Source organism: Sarcophilus harrisii, chromosome X (genome assembly GCF_902635505.1).
Source record: "Sarcophilus harrisii chromosome X, mSarHar1.11, whole genome shotgun sequence".
Taxonomy (NCBI): domain Eukaryota; kingdom Metazoa; phylum Chordata; class Mammalia; order Dasyuromorphia; family Dasyuridae; genus Sarcophilus; species Sarcophilus harrisii.
Window position 1 is genome coordinate 6491128 of NC_045432.1, and position 18077 is coordinate 6509204.

At 54.9% G+C, this 18077-nt stretch overlaps 1 long non-coding RNA gene across 1 annotated transcript; it reads left to right on the forward strand.

Moving 5' to 3' along the window:
* The first annotated feature begins 9335 nt into the window (after positions 1 to 9335).
* Positions 9336 to 10572, forward strand: LOC116420317. Its single transcript, XR_004230610.1, has 2 exons — positions 9336 to 9467; positions 10230 to 10572. It is a non-coding gene; the product is annotated as an uncharacterized LOC116420317 (long non-coding RNA).
* Positions 10573 to 18077: the final 7505 nt, after the last annotated feature.

Here is an 18077-nt window from a genome sequence, read left to right on the forward strand (position 1 = left end):
GGGAGGGAACTATAAATTGGAGGAGGGAGGGAGGAAACAGTGAGTGAAGGAGGAATGGGAGGAGGGAGGAGGGAGGAACCAAAGGAAGGGAAGGGGGGAATTGGAGGAGGGAGGAGGGAGGAACACAGGGAGGGAACGGAGGGAATTGGAGGAGGGAGGAGGGAGGAACAGAGGGAGGGAAGGGAGGAATGGGAGGGAGGGAGGAGGGAGGAACTAAAGGAAGGGAAGGGGGGAATTGGAATGGGGAGGAGGGTGGAATAGAGGGTGGGATTGGGAGGAAAGGGGGAGGGTGGAGGTGGAACAGAGGGAGGAAGGGAGGGATTGGAGGAGGGAGGAGGGAGGGAAGGGTGGAATGGGAGGAGGGAGGAGGGAGGAACTAAAGGAAGGGAAGGGGGGAATTGAAGGAGGGAGGAGGGAGGAACTCAGGGAGGGAAGGCGGGGAATTGGAGGAGGGAGGAGGGAGGAGGGAGGAACACAGGGAGGGAAGGTGGGAATTGGGTGAGGGAGGAGGGAGGAAGAGAGGGTGGGACTGGGGAGAAAAGGAGGAGGGTGGAGGTGGGAACAGTGGGAGGGAAGGGTTGAGATGGAGGAGGAAGGAGGGTGGAACACAGGGAGGGAAGGGAGGCATTGGAGGAGGGAGGAGGGAGGAACAGAGGGAGGGAAGGGAGGAATTGGAGGAGGGAGGAGGGTGGAAAAGAGGGTGGGATTGGGAGGAAAGGGGGAGGGGAGGTGGGAACAGAGGGAGGAAGGAGGATTGGGAGGAGGGAGGAGGTGGGAACAGAGGGAGGGAAGGGGGGAATTGGAGGAGGGAGGAGGGAGGAACAAAGTGAGGGAAGGGGGGAATTGGAGGAGGGAGAGGAGACGGTCCTGCCCAACTCAGGGGCTTCCTAAAAAGGAAAGGACGATCCTTCCCCACTCAGGGGGTTCCTTACAAGGAAAGGACTGTCCTTCCACAGGGCCTGTGCTGAAGACAGCCCTCCCTCTCAGGGGCCTTTGGGCAGTGAGATGTCCCTCCCCACTCAGGGCTTCTTAAAGGAAAGGACAGTCCCACCCCACTCAGGGGTTCCTTTAAAGGAAAGGACTGTCCTTCCATACAGGCCTGCATGTGGAAGGACAGTTCTCCTCCCTCAGGGGCTTCCTTAAAAAGGAAAGGACGGTCCTCCCACCAGGGGCTCTTGAAGGGAAAGGACGTCCTGCTCAGGGGCTTCCTTTAAAGGAACGGAGGAGTCCCCTCCCACTCAGGGGGTTCCTCATAGGAAAGACAGTCCCATCCCCACTGAGGGACCCTTACAAGAAAATAATCCTGCCCCACTCAGGGGCTTCCTTAAAGAGAAAGGACAATCCCTCCCCACTCAGGGGTTCCCCATATGAAATGACTGTCCCGCCCAACTAAGGGGGTTCCTTAACAGGAAAGGAAGGTACCTCCCCACACAGGGGCTTCCTTAAAGGGAAAGGACAACCTCCCACTCAGGGGATTCCATAACAGGAAAGGACGGACCCTTCCCAATCAGGCCTTAGTGGAATGACGGTCCGCCCCACCAGGGGGTCCTTAAAAAGGGAAAGGACTGGCCTCTCAGAGTCTAGCCTCCCAACAGGGAAAGGACAACCTCCCACCAGGGGGTTCTTAACCAGGAAAGGAGAATCCTCCCACCTGTGCCTTTCCTTGCATGTAAGACAGTCTCCCACCAGGGGTTCCTAATAGGAAAGGACAGTTCCCTCCACACTCAGGGGGTTCCTTACAAGGAAATAACTGTCCTGCCCCACTCAGGGGGTTCCTTACAAGGAAAGGAGGGTCCAACCCCACTCAGGGACTTCCTTAAAGGGAACGGAGAGTCCCTCCCCACTCAGGGGGTTCCTTACAACGAAATGACTGTCCTGCCCAAGTAAGGGGGTTCCTTAACAGGGAAAGGACGGCCTCCCACCAGGGGTTCCCATAAGAAAATAACTGCCCTGCCTCACTCAGGGTTTCCTAGCGAAGCACAGTCCTCACCACTCAGGGGCTTCCTTAAAAGAAAGGAGTGTCCTTCTCACACAGTTCCTTTAACAGGAAAGGAGTGTCCCTCCATATTCAGGGCTTCCCAACAGGGAGACAATCCTCCCCACTCGAGGCCTTCCTTGCATGTAAAGTGACAGTTCCTCCCACTCAGGGGTTCCTTTACATAAGGAAATGACCTGCCCAACTATAAGCCCCTAACCAGGAAAGGACTGTCCCTCCTCACACAGGGGTTTCCTTAAAGGGAATGGACAGTCCCACCCCACTGAGGGGGTTCCTTACCAGGAAATAACTGTCCGGCCCACATGGGGGTTCCTTTATAGGAAAGGACGATCCTTCCCCACTCAGGGGGTTCCTTAACAGGAAAGGAGTGTCCCTCCCCACTCAGGGGGTTCCTTACAAGGAAAATGACTGTCCTCCCCCACCTAGGGCTTCTCTTTGAAGGAAGACAATGCCTCCCCACTCAGGGAGTCCTTACAAGGAAAGGACGGTCCCTCCCCACTCAGGGGGTTCCTTACAACGAAATGACTGTCCTGCCCAACTCAGGGGTTCCTAAAGGAAAAGGCAACTCTTCTCACTAGGTTTCTTTATGAGGAAATAACTGTCCCACCACACTCAGGGGTTGCTCAGAAGGAAAGGACATTCCCTCCCCACTCAGGGGGTAATTTACAACAAAGGACAGTCCCCCCATATTCAGGGGGTTCCTAACATGGAAAGGAGTGTCCTTCCCGCTCAGGGGTTCCAAAGGGCGACAGTCCTCCCCACTCAAAGCTTCCTCGGTATATAAAGGACAGCCCTCCCACCAGGGGTTCCTATGAGTGAAAGGACGGTCAAATACCCCACTCAGGTGGGGTTCATTGTCTGAAAGGACAACCCTCCCACCAGGGGTTCCCAACCAGGAAGAGTGTCCTTGCCCACCAGGGCGTTCCTTAAAGGGAAAGGACAATCCCTCCCACTCAGGGGCTCCCAACCAGGAAGGAGAACTCCTCCCCACTCGAGGCCTTGTATGTAAGCACAGTCCCTCCCCACTCAGGGGTTCCTAATGGAAAGCACAAATCCCTCCCACTGAGGGACTACAAGAAAATAACCGCCCTGCCTCACTCAGTTTCTTTAAAGGGAAAGTGACAGTCCCCACCCACTCAGGGGGTTCTTAACAGGAAAGGAGTGTCCTTCCCCACTCAGGGGGTTCCTTACAATGGTGCTTGATCGTCCTCCCCACTCAGGGGCCAAAGGGAAAGGGTCAAATCCTCCCACTGGGGTGTTCTAACCAGGAAGGGACAACCTCCCCACTCAGGGGTTCCTTACAAAAATAACTGTCCCGCCCAAATAAGGGGTTCCCAACTAGGTGCGACTCCTCCCCCTCACAGGGGTTTCCTCAAAGGAATGATGTCCACCACTGAGGGGGTTCCTTACAAGGAAATAACTGTCCGGCCCAACTCAGGGGGTTCCATAAAAGGAAAGGACAACTCTCCCTCACTCATGTTCTAACTAGGAAAGGAGAGAATCCTCCCACTCGAGGCTTCCTTGCATGTAAAGGACAGTTCCCTCCCCACTCAGGGGTTCTCATATGAAAGGAGGGTCCCACCACCAGCTCTTTAAAGAGAAAGCTGCTGACCATCTCTCACTCAGGGGTTCCTTAAAAGGAAAGGACGGTCACTCCCCACTCAGGGGGTTCATTGTCGGGAAAGGACAATCCCTCCCCACTCAGGGGGTTCCTAACCAGGAAAGGAGTGTCCTTGCCCACTCAGGGCGTTCCTTAAAGGGAAAGGACAATCCCTCCCCACTCAGGGGGTTCTTAACCAGGAAAGGACAATCCCTCCACAATCAGGGGGTTCCTTACAAGGAAAGTAGAATCCCTCCCCACTCGAGGCTTCCTTGCATGTAAAGGACAGTTCCCTCCCCACTCAAGGGGTTCCTTAAAGGGAAAGGACAATACCTCCCCACTCAGGGTGTTCCTTACAAGGAAATAACTGTCCCGCCCAACTAAGGGGTTCCCAATCAGGAGAAAGGACTGTCCCTCCTCACACAGGGCCTTTAAAGGAAAGGACAGTGCCACCCCGCTGAGGGGGTTCCTTGCAAGGAAATAACTGTCCCTCCCCACTCAGGGGGTTCCTTACAAGGAAATGACTGTCCTGCCCAACTAAGGGGGTTCCTTCACAGGAAAGGAAGGTATCTCCCCACACAGGGGCTTCCTTGAAAGGACAACCTCCCACTCAGTCTTAAAAGGAAAGGACTATCTCCATATTCAGGGCTTCCCAACAGGGAAAGGACAATCCCTCCCCACTCAGGGGTTCTTAACCAGGAAAGGAGAATCCCTCCCCACTCGAGGCTTCCTTGCATGTAAAGGACAGTTCCTCCCACCAGGGGTTTCTTACAGTGAGAGAGGAGGGCCCACCCCACTCAGGGCTTCCTGAAGAGAAAGGACAACCTCCCCACTCAGGGGTTCTTAACCAGGAAGGAGAACCCTCACTGAGGCTTCTCGCATGGGGCGACAGTCTCCCACTCAGGGGGTTCCTTAATAGAGCGACAACCCCTCCTCACACAGGGGCCTTTAAAGGGAATGACGTCCTACTGCACTGAGGACCTTACAAGGAAATAACTGTCCTGCCTTGTAATCAGGTGTTCTTACAAGGAAATAACTGTCCCGCCCAACTCAGGGGGTTCCTTAAAGGGAAAGGACAATACCTCCCCACTCAGGGGGTTCCTTACAAGGAAATAACTGTCCCGCCCAACTCAGGGGGTTCCTTACAACGAAATGACTGTCATGCCCAAGTAAGGGGGTTCCTTAACAGGAAAGGACGGTCCCTCCCCACTGAGGGGGTTCCTTACAAGGAAATGACCGTCCTGCCCAACTCAGGGGTTCCTTACAGGAAATGACTGCCTCCCCACTCAGGGCTTCCTCAAAGGGAAAAGGACAACCTCCCACTCGGGAGTCTTCCTGCATGAAGGACACTTCCCTCCCACTCAGCTCCTTGATAGGAAAGGACAATCCTCCCACTCAGGGCCCCTTAGCAAGGAAATAACTGTCCGGCCCAACTCAGGGGGTTCTTGATAGAGAAGACGTATCCTCCCAATCAGGTTCCTTATAAGGAAATGACCGTCCTGCCCAACTAAGGTGTCTCAACCAGGAAGCGATGGTAGTCCCTCCATATTCAGACCTTCCCCACAGAGAAAGGACAGTCCCTCCCCACTCAGGGGTTCAACCAGGAAAGAGAGTCCTCCTCACTCAGGGGTTTCTTGCACAGGAAAGCACTGCTGTCCTTCATGTCTAGGGCTTCCCACTGAGAAAGGTCAACTTTTCCCCACTAAGGGGTTCCTCACAAGGAAATATCTCCCACTAAGGTGGGAACACAGAGGAGGGAAGGGTTGGATGGAGGAGGGAGGAATATGGAAGGAAGGGCGAAATGGAGGGGAGGTGGGTGAATAGAGGGTGGGCTTAGAGGAAGGAGAGGTGGAGGTGGGAACAGAGGGAGGGAAGGGATGAGATGGAGGAGGAAGGAGGGAGGAACACAGGGAGGAAGGGAGGAATTGGAGGAGGGAGGAGGGAGGAACAGGGAGGAAGGGAGGAATGGGAGGAGGAGGAGGAGAAACACAGGAGGGATGGGTTGAAATGGAGGAAGGTGGAGGTGGGAACAGAGGGAGGGAAGGGAGGAATTGGAGGAGGGAGGACAGAGGAACAAAGGGAGGGATAGTGGGAATTGGAGGGGGGAGGTGAATAGAGGTTGGGATTGGGGAGGAAAGGAGGAGGGTGAGGGAAACAGAGGGTGGATGGGCTGAATGGAGGAAGGTGGAGGTGGGGAACAGAGGAGGGAAGGTGGAGGAATTGGAGGAGAGGAGGACAGGAACAAAGGAGGATAATAGGGACTGAGGTGGAGGGAGGGTGGAATGAGGGTGGATTGGGAGGAAGGAGGAGGGTGGAGGGGAAACAGAGGAGGAAGGAGAATTGGAGGAGGTGAGGTGAACAGAGGGATGGGAGGAATTGAGGAGGAGGACAGAGAACAAAGAGGATAGGGAACTGGAGGGGGAGGAGGTGAACAGAGGGTGGGATTGGGAGGAAGGGAGGAGGGGTATAGTAGGAACAGAGGGAGGAAGGGGCTGAGGATGGAGGAGGAGGAAACAGGGAGGGAAGGGAGGAATTGGAGGAGGGAGGAGGGAGGAGGGAGGAACAGGAGGTGGATTGGGAGGAAGGCTTGAGGGAGGGTGGAGGTGGGAACAGAGGGAGGGAAGGGAGGAATTGGAGGAGGGTGGAGGTGGGAACAGAGGGAGGGAAGGGAGGAATTGGAGGAGGGAGGACAGAGGAACAAAGGGAGGGATAGTGGGAATTGGAGGGGGGAGGAGGGTGGAATAGAGGGTGGGATTGGGAGGAAGGGAGGAGGGTGGAGGTGGGAACAGAGGGAGGGAAGGGTTGAGATGGAGGAGGGAGGAACAGAGGGAGGGAAGGGAGGAATTGGAGGATGGAAGAGGGAGGAGGGAGGAACAGAGGGTGGGATTGGGAGGAAAGGAGGAGGGTGGAGGTGGGAACAGAGGGAGGGAAAGGAGGAATTGGAGGTGGGTGGAGGTGGGAACAGAGGGAGGGAAGGAGGAATTAGAAGAGGGAGGAGGGAGGAACAGAGGGAGGGAAGGGGAGGAATGGAGGAGGGAGGAGGGTGGAGGGGAGGAACACAGGGAGGGAAGGCGGAATTGGAGGGGGGAGGAGGGTGGAATAGAGGGTGGGCTTGGGAGGGAAGGAGGAGGGTGGAGGTGGGAACAGAGGGAGGGAAGGGAGGGATTGGAGGAGGAGGAACAGAGGGGAAGGGAGGAATTGGAGGAGGGAGGAGGGGCAAGAGGAGTGGAGGGGAAACAGAGGGAGGAAGGGAGGGATTGGAGGAGGAGTGAGGAAAAGAGGGTGGGATTGGGAGGAAAGGGAGGAGGAAGTGGAGGAGGACCCAAAGGAAGGAAGGGAATTGAGGGAGGGAGGGAGGAGGAGAATGAGAGGGAGGAAGAAGAAATGGAGGAGGGAGGAGGGTTAGTTAAAAATGAAAAATGAAGGATCCTCCCACTCAGGAGTTCTCATAAGGAAATGACTGTCCGGCCCGAATCCAAGTGGGGTTCCTTAACAGGAAAGGACAATCCCTCCCCACTCAGGGGATTCCTTAACAGGTGAAAGACAACCCCTCCCACCAGGGGTTCACATGAAACACTGTCCCTCCCACCAGGGGTTTCCTTAAGGGAAAGGACAATCCCTCCCCACTCAGGGGGTTCCTAACCAGGAAAGGAGAGTCCGTCCCCACTCAGGGGGTTCGTTGAAGGGAAAGGATAATCCCTCCCCACTTAGGGGCTTCCTTAAAGGGAAAGGACAGTCCCTCCCCACTCAGGGGGTTCTTAACCAGGAAAGGAGAATCCCTCCCCACTCAGGAGACCTCAATAGGTAGCGACAACTCTCCCACTCAGGGGGCCCCAATCAGGAAAGGACAATCCCTCCTACCTCAGGGGTTCCCTTACAAAGAGCGACGGTTCCTCCACACCAGGTGCTTCCACAAGGAAACAACTGTCCTGCCTCAATCCAGGGGAAGGTTCCTTAACAGGAAAGGACGGTTCCTCCACACTCAGGTGTTTCACAAGGAAACAACCGTCCCGGCCCAACTCAGGGGTTCCCGAACAGAAGGACGTCCTCCCCACTCAGGGCAGTCCTTACACGGAAACAACTGTCCCTCCCACCAGGGGCCTTCAAAGGGAATGGACAGTCCCACCCCACTCAGGGACCTTTAACAGTGAAAGGACAACCTCCCACTCAGGGGGTTCAAGGAAACAACCGCCCCGCCCAACTAAGGGGGTTCCTTAAAAGGAAAGGATGGTCCCTCCCCACACAGGGGCTTCCTTAAAGGGAAAGGACAATCCCTCCCCACTCAGGGGGTCCTTACAAGGAAAGGACTGTCCTTCCATATTCAGGTCTTCCTTGCATGTAAAGGAAAGTTCCCTCCCCACTCAGGCGGTTCATAGGAAGGACAGTCCTCCTCACAGGGGCCTTTAAAAGGGAAAGGACAGTCCCACCCCACTGAAGGGGTCTTTGCTGGGGAAACAACGGTCCGCTCAACTGAGGGGATCCTTAACAGGAATGACAGTCCCACCCCATCGAAGGGGTCTCATAAGGAACAACGTCCCGGCCTAACTCAGGGCTCTCAAAGGAAGGATTTATCCCTCCCACTGAGTGGGGTTCTCATAAGGAAATAACGGTCCTGCCCATCCAAGGGGGTTCTTGGGACCAGGAAAGGACTGTCCCTCTTCACAGGGGCTTCAAAGGAAAGGGACAGTCCCACCCCACACAGGGGGTTCCTTTATGAGGAAACAACTACTCCACCACACCTAGTTGCTTTAGAAGGAAAGGACATTCCCTCCCCACTCAGGGGGTAATTTACAACAAAGGACAGTCCCCCCATATTCAGTTCCTAATAGGAAAGGAGTGTCCTTCCCCGCTCAGGGGGTTCCTTAAAGGGAAAGCGACAGTCTCATCTCACCAAAAGCTTCCTTGCATGTAAAGGACAGTTCCTCCCCACTAAGGGGTCTTGCAAGGAAAGATTGGGTCACCCCTGTCAGGGGGTCCTTACAAGGAAAGGAGAGTCCCTCCATATTCAGGGCTTCCCAACAGGGAAAGGACAATCCCTCCCCACTCAGGGGGTTCTTAACCAGGAAAGGAGAATCCCTCCCACTCAGGAGACCTCAATGAAAGGAGAGTCCCTCCATATTCAGGGCTTCCCCACAGAGAAAGGACTGTCCCTCCCCACAGAGGGGCTTCCTTAAAGGGAAAGGACAATCCCTCCCCACTCAGGGGGTTCCTTAATAGGAAAGGACAGTTCCTCCACACTCAGGGGTTCCTGGTCAGGAAAATGACCAACCCTCCCACTCAGGGATTCCCAAAGAAAGGACAGTCCGTCCCCACTCAGGGGGTTCCTTGAAGGCAAAGGACAATACGTCCCCACCTGAGGGTCCTCGGCAAGGAAAGACGGTCCCTCCCCACCAGGTGGTTTCTAAAAAGGGAAAAGGACAGTCCCACTACTCAGGGGGTTCCTACAAGGAAATAACTGTCCGCCCAACTCAGGGGTTCCCTTAAAGAAAGGAGTCCTCCCCACTCAGGGGTTCCTACAACGAAACACTGTCCCGCCCAACTAAGGCAAGGTTCCTTAACAGTACCTCCCACACAGGGGCTTCCTTAAAGGGAAAGGACAGTCCCACCCCACCAGGGGGGTTCCATAAGGAAATAATTGGTCCTGCCCAAACTCAGGGGTCTCTAAAGGAAAGGGACAGTCCCTCCCACTAGGGTTCCTTAACAGGAAAGGACAATCCTCCCCCTCAGGGGGTTCCTTACAAGGAAATGACTGTCCCGCCCAACTAAGGGGGTTCCTTAACAGGAAAGGACGGTCCCTCCCCACTCAGGGGGTTCCTTACAAGGAAATGACTGTCCTGCCCAACTAAGGGGGTTCCTTAACAGGAAAGGAAGGTACCTCCCCACACAGGGGCTTCCTTAAAGGGAAAGGACAGTCCCACCCCACTCAGGGGGTTCCTTACAAGGAAATGACGGTCCCGCCCAACTAAGGGGGTTCCTTAACAGGAATGGACAGTCCCAACCCACTGAAGGGGTTCCTTACAAGGAAATAACGGTCCCGCCCAACTCAGGGGCTTCCTAAAAAGGAAGGACTGTCCTCGCCACAGAGGGGCCTTAAAGGGAAAGGGACAATCCCTCCCCACTCAGGGTCCCAAGCAAGAAGGACGGTCCCTCCACTCAGGTGGTTCCTTAAAAGGAAAGGACTGTCCTCCATATTTAGGCTTCCTAAATAGGAAAGTACAACCTCCCATTCAGGGTTCTAACTGTGAGAAAGGAGAATCCCTCCCCTACTGAGGCTTCCTTGCATGTAAAAGGAAAGTTCCTCCCACTCAGGCTCCTTAATAGGAAAGCGACAGTTCCTCCACACTCAGGGGGTTCCCATGGGAAAGGACAACACTTCCCACTCAGGGGGTCTCAAGCAAGGGAGTGTGACGGTCCCCTCCCACTCAGGTAATCTTGTGCGGGAAAGGACAGTCCCACCACTCAGGGGGTTCCTTACAAGGAAATAACTGTCCCGCCCAACTCAGGGGGTTCCTTAAAAGGAAAGGAGAGTCCCTCCCCACTCAGGGATTCCTTAACAGGAGTACTGGTCCCTCCTCACCAGGGGTTCCTTTACAACAAAATGACTGTCCCGCTTAACTACAGTCTCAAAGGAAGGTACCTCCCCACACAGGGGCTTCCTTAAAGGGAAAGGACAGTCCCACCCCACTCAGGGGGTTCCTTACAAGGAAATAACGGTCCCGCCCAACTCAGGGGCTTCCTAAAAGGAAAGGACGGTCCCTCCCCACTCAGGGGGTTCCTTACAAGGAAATAACTGTCCCGCCCAACTCAGGGGGTTCCTTAACAGGAAAGGACGGTCCCTCCACACTCAGGTGCTTCCTTACAAGGAAATAACTGTCCCGCCCAACTAAGGGGGTTCCTTAACAGGAAAGGAAGGTATCTCCCCACACAGGGGCTTCCTTAAAGGGAAAGGACAGTCCCTCCCCACTCAGGGGGTTCCTTACAAGGAAATGACTGTCCCGCCCAACTAAGGGGTTTCCTTAACAGGAATGGACAGTCCCAACCCACTGAAGGGGTTCCCTGATAAGGGAAACAACGGGTCCCGCCCAACTCAGGGCTTCCTAAAGAAGGACGACTCTCCACCGAGGGGTTCCTTACAAGGAAATGACTGTCCCGCCCAACTAAGGGGCTTCTTTAAAAGGAAAGGACGATCCTTCCCCACTCAGGGGGTTCCTTACAAGGATATAACGGTCCCGTCCAACTAAGGGGGTTCCTAACCAGGAAAGGACTGTCCCTCTTCACACAGGGGCTTCCTTAAAGGGAAAGGACAGTCCCACCCCACTGAGGGGGTTCCTTACAAGGAAATAACTGTCCCGCCCAACTCAGGGGTTCTCAAAAGAGCACAGTCTCCACACTTCAGGGGGTTCTCAACAGAAAGGACACCCTCCCACTAGGGGTAATTTACAACAAAGGACAGTCCCCCCATATTCAGGGGGTTCCTCACATGGAAAGGAGTGTCCTTCCCCGCTCAGGGGGTTCCTTAAAGGGAAAGGACAGTCCCTCCCCACTCAAAGCTTCCTTGCGTGTAAAGGACAGTTCCCTCCCCACTCAGGGGGTTGCTTAAAAGGAAAGGACGGTCACTCCCCACTCAGAGGCTTCCTTAAAGGGAAAGAATAGTCCCTCCCCAGTCAGGGGGTCCTTACAAGGACAGGACGGTCCCTCCCCACTCAAGGGGTTCCTTAACAGGAAAGGAGAGTCCCTCCATATTCAGGGCTTCCCCACAGAGAAAGGACTGTCCCTCCCCACAGAGGGGCTTCCTTAAAGGGAAAGGACAATCCCTCCCCACTCACAGGGGGTCTCATGGGACAGGACGGTCCTCCTCACTCAAGGGGTTCCTTTACCAGGAGCGAGAGTCCCATATTCAGGGCTTCCCAACAGGGAAGGACAACCCCTCTCACTCAGGGGGTCTCATATGACAGGACGGTCCTCCCACTCAAGGGGTTCCCACCAGGAAAGGAGAGTCCTCCATATTCAGGGCTTCCCAACAGGGAAAGGACATTCCCTCCCCACTCAGGGGGTTCCTTACAACGAAATGACTGTCCCGCCCAACTAAGGGGGTTCCTTAACAGGAAAGGAAGGTACCTCCCCACACAGGCCTTTAAAGGAAAGTGACAGTCCCACGCCATCAGAGGGGTCTTTATAAAGGAAAACGTTCCGCCCAACTCAGGGGGTTCCTTAAAAGGAAAGGACAGTCCCTCCCCACTCAGGGGGTTCCTTAACAGGAAAGGACAATCCCTCCCCCCTCAGGGGGTTCCTTACAAGGAAATGACTGTCCCGCCCAACTCAAGGGGGTTCCCAACAGGAAAGGACGGTCCCTCCCACTCAGGGGTTCCTTACAAGGAAAGTCGCACGTCCTGCCCAACTAAGGGGGTTCCTGTGAAAGGAAGGCAATTTCACACACAGGGGCTTCTAGTGAAAGGACAGTCCCACCCACTCAGGGGGTTCACATGAAATAACGGTCCTGAAACTAAGGGGTTCCTTAACAGGAAATGGACAGTCCCAACCCACTGAAGGGAATTCCCTTACAAGGAACAACAACGGTCCCGGCCTAACTCAGGGCTTCCTAAAAGGAAGGACTGCCCTCACAGAGGCTTCCTTAAAGGAAAGGACAATCCCTCCCCACCAGGGGTCCCCATAAACAAAGGACGGTCCCTCCCACCCAGGTGGTTCCAAAGGAAATGACTGTCCCTCCATATTCAGGGCTTCCCAACAGGGAAAGGTACAATCCTCCCCATCGGGGTTCTTAACCAGGAAAGGAGAATCCCTCCCACTGGAGGCTTCCCTTGCATAAAGTGACAACCCTCCCACTCAGGGGTTCCTTGAAGGGAAAGGACACCTCCTGACTAGGGGTCCTTACAAGGAAAGGACGGTCCCTCCCCACTCAGGTGGTTCCTAAAAGGGAAAGGACAGTCCCACCTCACTCAGGGGGTTCCTTACAAGGAAATGACTGTCCCGCCCAACTAAGGGGGTTCCTTAAAAGGAAAGGACAATCCCTCCCCACTCAGGGACTCCTTAACAGGAAAGGACGGTCCTCCCACCAGGGGGTTCCTTACAACGAAATGACTGTCCTGCCTGGGCTAAGGGGGGTTCCTTAATGGAAAGGAAGGTACCTCCCACACAGGCTTCCTTTAAAGGAAAGGGACAGTCCCACCCCTGACTCAGGGGTTCTCATAAGGAAAATAATGGTCCCAGTCAAACCAGGGCTTCCTAAAAGGAATGACGGTCCCTCCCGGGGTTCTTTATAAGGGGAAATGACTGTCCCGCCCAACTAAGGGGTTCTCAACAGGAAAGGACGGTCCTCCTCACTCAGGGGTTCTCAAAGGGAAAGGACAGTCCTCCCCACTCAGGTGGTCTCAAAAGGAAGGACCGGGTCCCTCCACATTCTGGGCCTCCTGCAACAGAGAAAGGACCGTCCCTCCCACAGAGGGCTTCCCTTAAAGGAAAAGGACAACCTCCCACTCAGGTGGTTCCTTAAAAGGAAAGCACCGTCCTCCATATTCAGCTTCCCAACAGGGAAATGACAATCCCTCCCCACTCAAAGCTTCCTTGCATGTAAAGGACAGTTCCCGCCCAACTCAGGGGCTTCCTAAAAAGGAAAGGGCGGTCCCTCCCCACTCAGGGGGTTCCTTACATGGAAATGACTGTCCTGCCTCACTCAGGGGTTCTCCTTAAAGGGAAAGGACAGTCCCTCACCCACCTCAGGGGTTTTAAAAAGAAAGGACGGTTCTCCCCACCAGGGGTTCCTTACATGTAGCCAAATGTCCCACCAACTCAGGGGGTTCCTGGGTGAAAAGGACAGTCCTCCCCACTCAGGGGTTCCTTAACAGGTGCGACAGTCCTCCCACCAGGGGTTCCTTTAAGGAAAATGACTGTCCTGCCCAAGTAAGGGGGTTCCTTAATAGGAAAGGACAGTCCCTCCCCACTCAGGGGGTTCCTTACAAGGAAATGACTGTCCCGCCCAACTAAGGGGGTTCCTTAACAGAAAGGAAGGTATCTCCCCACAGGTGGGGCTTCCTAGTGAAAGGGACAACCACCCACTCAGGGGTTCTCATACAGTCAATAACAACGGTCCCGCCCAACTATGTGGGGTTCCTTAACAGGAATGGACAGCCCCAACCCACTGAAGCGTTCTTTACAAGGAAATAACGGTCCCGCCCAACTCAGGGGCTTCCCAAAAGGAAGGACGATCCCTCCCCACTGAAAAGGTTCTCACAAGGAAAATTGTCCCGGCCCAACTAAGGGGCTTTTTAAAAGGAAAGGACGATCCTTCCCCACTAGGGGGCCTTTACAAGGAAATAACTATCCTGCCCAACTAAGGGGGTTCCTAACCAGGAAAGGACTGTACCTCCTCACACAGGGGCTTCCTTAAAGGAAAGGACAGTCCCACCCCACTGAGGGGGTTCCTTACAAGGAAATAACTGTCCCGCCCAACTCAGGGGGTTCCTTAAAAGGAAAGGACAGTCCCTCCACACTCAGGGGGTTCCTTAACAGGAAAGGACATTCCTCCCACCAGGGGGTACTTATTAACAGCGATGTCCCATATTCAGGGGGTTCCTAACATGGAAAGGAGTGTCCTTCCCCGCTCAGGGGGTTCTCAGCGGAAAGGACAGTCCCTCCCACTCAAAGCTTCCTCAGTGTAAAGGACAACCCTCCCACCAGGGGTTGCTTAAAAGGAAAGGACGGTCACTCCCCACTCAGAGGCTTCCTTAAAGGGAAAGAATAGTCCCTCCCCAGCTTCTGGGGGTCCCATAAGGACAGGACGTCCCTCCCACTCAAGGGGTTCAATAGAAAGGAGAGTCCTCCATTCAGGGCTTCCCACAGAGAAAGGACTGTCCTCCCCACAGAGGGGCTCTTCAGGAAGGACAATCCCTCCCCACTCAGGGGGTCCTTACAAGGACAGGACGGTCCCTCCCCACTCAAGGGGTTCCTTAACAGGAAAGGAGAGTCCTCCATATTCAGGCTTCCTAACAGGGAGTGGGACAATCCTCCCACTCAGGGGGTCCTTACAAGGACAGGACGGTCCCTCCCCACTCAAGGGGTTCCTTAACAGGAAAGGAGAGTCCCTCCATATTCAGGGCTTCCCAACAGGGAAAGGACAATCCCTCCCCACTCAGGGGGTTCCTTACAACGAAATGATCAAGTTCTGCCCAATCTAAGGGGGGTTCCTTAACAGGAAAGGAAGGCACCCCACACAGGGCTTCCTTAAAGGAAAGGACAGTCCACGCTACTGAGGTTCCTATAAGGAAACAACTGTCCCGCCCAACTCAGGGGTTCCTTAAAAGGAGCGACACACCAGGGTTCCCAACAGGAAAGCGCGACAATCCTCCCTCAGGTTCCCTTACATGAAATGACTGTCCCGCCCAATCCAAGGGGTTCCTTAACAGGAAGGAATGGTCCCTCCCCAGGGGGTTCCTACAAGGAAATGACTGTCCTGCCTTAACTAAGGGGGTTCCTTAACAGGAAAGGAAGGTACCTCCCCACACAGGGGCTTCCTTAAAGGGAAAGGACAGTCCCACCCCACTCAGGGGGTTCCTTACAAGGAAATAACGGTCCCGCCCAACTAAGGGGGTTCCTTAACAGGAATGGACAGTCCCAACCCACTGAAGGGGTTCCTTACAAGGAAATAACGGTCCCGCCCAACTCAGGGGCTTCCTAAAAAGGAAGGACTGTCCCTCGCCACAGAGGGGCTTCCTTAAAGGGAAAGGACAATCCCTCCCCACTCAGGGGGTCCTTACAAATAAAGGACGGTCCCTCCCCACTCAGGTGGTTCCTTAAAAGGAAAGGACTGTCCCTCCATATTCAGGGCTTCCCAACAGGGAAAGTACAATCCCTCCCCATTCAGGGGGTTCTTAACCAGGAAAGGAGAATCCCTCCCCACTGGGGCTCTCGCATGTAGCGCGACAGTCTCTCCCACCTCAGGGGTTCCTTATCAGGGAAAGGACAATCCTCCCACTCAGGGGTTCCTTGAAGTGGAAAGGACACCCCCACTCAGGGGTCCTTACAAGGAAATAATCAACCTGCTCAACTCAGGGGTTCCTTACAAGGAAATGACTGTCCCGGCCCAATCAAGGGGTTCTCAACAGGAAAGGACGGTCCCTCCCCACTCAGGGGGTTCCTTAAAGGGAAAGGACAGTCCCTCCCCACTCAGGTGGTTCCTTAAAAGGAAAGGACTGTCCCTCCATATTCAGGGCTTCCCAACAGAGAAAGGACTGTCCCTCCCCACAGAGGGGCTTCCTTAAAGGGAAAGGACAATCCCTCCCCACTCAGGTGGTTCCTTAAAAGGAAAGGACTGTCCCTCCATATTCAGGGCTTCCCAACAGGAATGACACAACCCTCCCACCTGCTTCCTTGCAGTAGAAGGACAGTTCCTCCCACTCAGGGATTCCAAAGGAAAGGACGTCCTCCCCAGTCAGGGGGTTCCTTACAAGGAAACATCGTCCTGCCCAACTAAGGGTTCCTTAACAGGAAAGGAAGGTATCTCCCACAGGAGCTTCCTTAAAGGGAAAGGACAATCCTCCCCACTCAGGGGGTTCCTTACACGGAAATAACGGTCCTGCCCAACTCAGGGGCTTCTTTAAAAGGAAAGGAGGGTCCCTTCATGTTTAGGGCTTCCCCATTGAGAAAGGTCAATCCTTCCCCACTAAGGGTTTTCCTCACAAGGAAATAACATTCCCTCCACACTCAGGGGTTCCTTAGAAGAAAAGGACATTCCCTCCCCACTCAGGTGGGAACAGAGGGAGGGAAGGGGAGGAATTGGAGGAGGGAGGAGGGAGGAGGGAGGAACCAAAGGAAGGGAAGGGGGGAATTGGAGGGGGGAGGAGGGTGGACAAGAGGGTGGGATTGGGGAGGAAAGGGGGAGGGTGGAGGTGGGAACAGAGGGAGGGAAGGGTTGAGATGGAGGAGGGAGGAGGGAGGAACAGAGGGAGGGAAGGGAGGGAATGGGAGGAGGGGGTGAGGAACCAAAGGAAGGAAGGGGAATGAGGGGAGGAGGGAGGAAACACAGGGGAGGGAACTATAAATTGGAGGAGGGAGGGAGGAAACAGTGAGTGAAGGAGGAATGGGAGGAGGGAGGGAGGGAGGAACCAAAGGAAGGGAAGGGGGGAATTGGAGGGGAGGAGGGAGGAACACAGGGAGGGAACGGAGGGAATTGGAGGAGGGAGGAGGGAGGAACAGAGGGAGGGAAGGGAGGAATGGGAGGAGGGAGGAGGGAGGAACTAAAGGAAGGGAAGGGGGGAATTGAGGGGAGGAGGTGGACAGAGGGTGGGATTGGGAGGAAAGGGGGAGGGTGGAGGTGGGAACAGAGGGAGGGAAGGAGGATTGGAGGAGGGAGGAGGGAGGGAAGGGTGGAATGGAGGAGGGAGGAGGGAGGAACTAAAGGAAGGGAAGGGGGGAATTGAAGGAGGGAGGAGGGAGGAACTCAGGGAGGGAAGGCGGGAATTGGAGGAGGGAGGAGGGAGGAGGGAGGAACACAGGGAGGGAAGGTGGGAATTGGGTGAGGGAGGAGGGAGGAAGAGAGGGTGGGACTGGGAGAAAAGGAGGAGGGTGGAGGTGGGAACAGGGGAGGGAAGGGTTGAGATGGAGGAGGAAGGAGGGTGGAACACAGGGAGGGAAGGGAGGCATTGGAGGAGGGAGGGGGGGAGGAACAGAGGGAGGGAAGGAGGGAATTGGAGGAGGGAGGAGGGTGGAAAAGAGGGTGGGATTGGGAGGAAAGGAGGAGGGTGGAGGTGGGAACAGAGGAGGAAGGGAGGGATTGGGAGGAGGGAGGAGGTGGAACAGAGGGAGGGAAGGGGGGAATTGAGGAGGGAGGAGGGTGGGAATAAAGTGAGGGAAGGGGGAATTGGAGGAGGGCAGGGAGACCAGGGCAGAGACCCTCCCCCCCCCCATGGAGATGACGGGAAGAAATACACAGGGTGGTGACAGAGATCTGGGGTCCAAAGTACTGAAATAGGCAGTGCTAGGGGGCAGCAGCAGTGGGGGGGGGGAAGGGGGAGATCAAAAGAAACGATCCACAAGAAGATCAGGAGCTCCAGGATAAGGAGGAAAAAGGTGAAAACAACAGGGGGCAGTCAGATCAGAGCAAAAGATCCCCCTTGAGGATCAGGAGAAGAAACTGCCCAAAGAGATCAGGGGAAGAGATCTGGAGTCCAATGAGCAGGAAGAAAAGGTTCAAAGGGCAACATGTTGCAGGCAGTTCGGGAGCAGAGATCCATGGGAAGATCGAGGGAAAAGATCAGGAGCTCAAGGTAGAGGTTAAAGTTGAAATAAACAGCAGGGGCAGAGATCCACAGGAAGATCTGGTGTAGAGATCAAAAGCTCAAGGTAAGGGAGGAGAAAGTTGAAAGGAACAACAGGGGGCAGGGAAATTTGGAGAAAGTTAAAAGGAATCACAGGAGACAGAGGCATCAGGGGGAAGAGATCACCCATGGAAAACGGGGGGAAAAACAT